Source organism: Cylas formicarius, unplaced genomic scaffold (genome assembly GCF_029955315.1).
Source record: "Cylas formicarius isolate icCylForm1 unplaced genomic scaffold, icCylForm1.1 PGA_scaffold_7__23_contigs__length_41026272, whole genome shotgun sequence".
In the NCBI taxonomy this organism is placed as follows: domain Eukaryota; kingdom Metazoa; phylum Arthropoda; class Insecta; order Coleoptera; family Brentidae; genus Cylas; species Cylas formicarius.
Window position 1 is genome coordinate 40,770,829 of NW_026844352.1, and position 3,513 is coordinate 40,774,341.

A 3,513-nucleotide genomic window follows, 5' to 3' on the forward strand; every position below is an offset into this window, starting at 1 on the left:
TAGATATGTCTCGGCTTTTATCCGTCGACGCGCTTATCACGGCCTCTTCGATTGCCACGAAAAGCCCAAGACGGTGTAGGCCGGGACCGCCAAGGAATCAAAAATTGTCGACAGACGTTGCCACGTTTACGGTTTTTCCATTAAATTACCAAACTTTCTTGTTTTGGATAATAATAATAATATTTATTTCGCAACAAAACAACACCTCCAAATTGATAATTATTAGAGGAGCAGACTTGAAGTGTTTTAATTATCCATAATAAATAATTTTGGTTTTAGAGGGTGTGGAGGGATTTCCTCCCAAAGCCTTGGTGATAATGGAGAACACAACGTACGTTCAAAAAATGTATTCCAGACTTTTCAATGAAGGTTTGATTCCAGATTCTCCGATTTTAACATATCGGAACTGGGGGATGCTATCAGTTTCCCCTATAAAGGGTTTTAATACAGAGGCTAGAATACAGAATACAGAAAGTATCACAAAATTTGCAAATACGATTGCGAAAAAGGAGCTAAAAACAACCACAACAAGTTCAAGTTCAACAACTAGAAAGCAATATTCAAACAGATAATTGCGTATTCTGCCCAATAACAACACCGTGTAATTATCAAATGTAATATTTTTAAATTACCTGCTAGTATATATATTGAAAAATGACTATAAAACCTTTATTAATGTTGTTGTGAAAACTTAAGTTTAATAATGGAGAGATATTTAAATCTAATTGATATGAATTTTAGGACATGATCCGCATTTCAACCGGTAGACACCTGATTTTTGAGACGGCGATCCTGTAGTAACTAACATTAAGTGAGATCGAAAAATTTTAGGAAAAAAACTAATAGTGGAGCGCCGTAAGGCATAAAAATGGTAAAATCTCGGAACCCAGGGCCAGTCAATGAATCTGTATAACAAGCGTTTGATTGCATTATTAAAACCTCAAATAAAAATGTTAAAAAAAAAATTGGCCGATCTCGATTACAACAATTTTTATAAACAATTTACTGAAAAATGAAAGGCGCAAGGGGCAAAAAAATGTTTACAGTAAAGATCTTAATTTTATATGTAATAAATTATGTTTGCGGAGTAAATTCAATGTTAATTTATTAATATTTAATATAATATATTTAATATAATATAATATAATTAATATATAATATAATTTGTTAATATTTCATATTGTTGTTTTTCTTAAACATATGATTGTATTAGATCCAAATTTACTGGAGAATACAATATTATCCTCATAATGGTTCATTAACGTCATTTTTATCGTTTTATCATCAGGATTATGATCAATTGTCACTATACTTTTTAATCATCAGTCATCATTTTCTTCAATATATTTGAAAATCTGCTCCGTTGCTGCATCTACTTGTATTGTGACTGGATGAATTTGTTTATCCCTCTGGGTCTGTTTTACGGTAGTTTTCAAACGCATATAACAATCCGCGTCCTGAGCTACTAGATCTAACACACCTACAATCCTTTAATGGATATTGCGACAATATTCGCTTTTCTCTTCGCTTATCAAATTTAAAATAGTTTGCTTGAACTCAGAAGTAGTTACGTAGCTGATTTGCTGTCTTACCGATTTGGACTTTCTTCTTTCCTTCATTTCATCCGCTTCTTTTTCACAGAAAAAGCACTTATTTTTCCAATCAAAATCAATAGAAGTAGCCGTTCACAGTTTTTTTTTAGGTGGAGGGCATGTTGATGTAGTGTTCTTTTTTTTTAAATAAGCATTGTTTGCATCCTTTATTGATATATTTTTGTCTGCATACTGAATGCACGTAGACTGAGAAAGTCCATCCCCTCTTTCCACAGAAGCAGCTTTCAGTGTTGTTATTCCTCTAGTGACTTTTATAATATCTCTTAGTTCAGTTTTGTCACAAATGAGGCAATCATTATTAATATTATCACTATTCGACGGTTCGCCCATTTTGATACGAGGCTGTAACAATAAATGTTACTAATATCAATAACTAACCTTTATATCACAATTAATTAAAATTTCAGATGTAAGGATTGGAAATTTCTTTTTTTTTAAATGTGACAAAATCGGAATTTTCACTATTTTTCCGATTAATTAAATTATTATTTCTGCATAAATAAAATACATAAAAATAAATCAACTGTTTGTGTAAGCACTATCTTATAGGAAATTTCACGCAGATTCCAAATATATATTAAATTTTACCATTTCATTCTAACTTTTAAGATCGATCTATTATAAAATATACTGTTGAATATTCACAGTTGTTTTCAAAACCATGTAATACAAATAATAAACAAATAAGCAACTACTACGTATCAAGCCTAGCAAGTTGCCACGTGTACTATTCTGTTAGGGCCCGCGTTAACAACACCCAACAGCTGCTGTTGTCCCCTCTATTCCCCTCCGCGCCCATCATCCTTATACCTGCAGTCCCTTGAGACCCAAGATGAAGTTTGTAATAGTTCTTCTTCTTAAAATCCAATTTTACACTAATATAACTTAAGGAAAACTCCAAAAAATTAATAATTATTAAAAAATTAAGATCGCACAAAATATTTTTTTTTAACATTGACTGGCCCTGGATTCCGAGGTATAAACCTTACGGCGCTCCACTAAAACGAGCCGCGATAAACTTTCTGTGCATAAGGACGACAAGTTGCATCCGAGCAATTTTTGATATTTTTGCCCAAACAACTGCGATAATTAGCGGTCGGCGTTTTACGCCGGCCCGTTGTTGTTTAATCCCATAACCCGCTTATCGCGCGCTTTAAATGGGTCACAAAAATCGCGAAAAATCGACACCATTACGTTTTTGGCGCGATTTATCGGTGTTTTCGCGAATCGTTCGACACAGATCGATAATGAAGTGGGACACGAGTTTTCTTCGTGAATTTTTGAGAAAATCGTATAAATGGACGTGAATGTACCTAAATGTAACTAAAATTTTAACTCGACCGGTAATTAAAGAATCCATCCATGTTGTAGGGGAAATAAACGCTGCAAATAATCGGAAACCATTAAATTGTGGAAGTGATTAAACCCAGTTCGATCCTAATTAAACAATTTGATCTAAATTAAAAATGAAATCGAATTTCTTACAATAATAGTGCTGAAAATGTTTTTACATTAAATATTTAGACGCTCAATTCGCAAAAAACCATTTTAACAATAACGACTTGGACAATAATTCAACGTTGTTTACTAATATGGCAAAACAAATTTCTATTTATCAGTCAATGCACTCTTTGAAAGTACAGTCGAAACTCTATGTAGGCAAATTGAAATGACTGCTTTTTTTCGTTATAAAGATTTTTCATTATAAATATTAATTATGAAGAGATATAGGCACTTGAAAAATAACAACACGCATATGTGTTCTGTAATACTTAATTATTTTATATACATATTTTAACATATACTTAGGTACATTTTATATAAATATTTAAGAACTACATTTAATGTTTCAAATAATCGTTTTTTTTTTTTTAGTATGCCAATACGCATCTCGTACTTC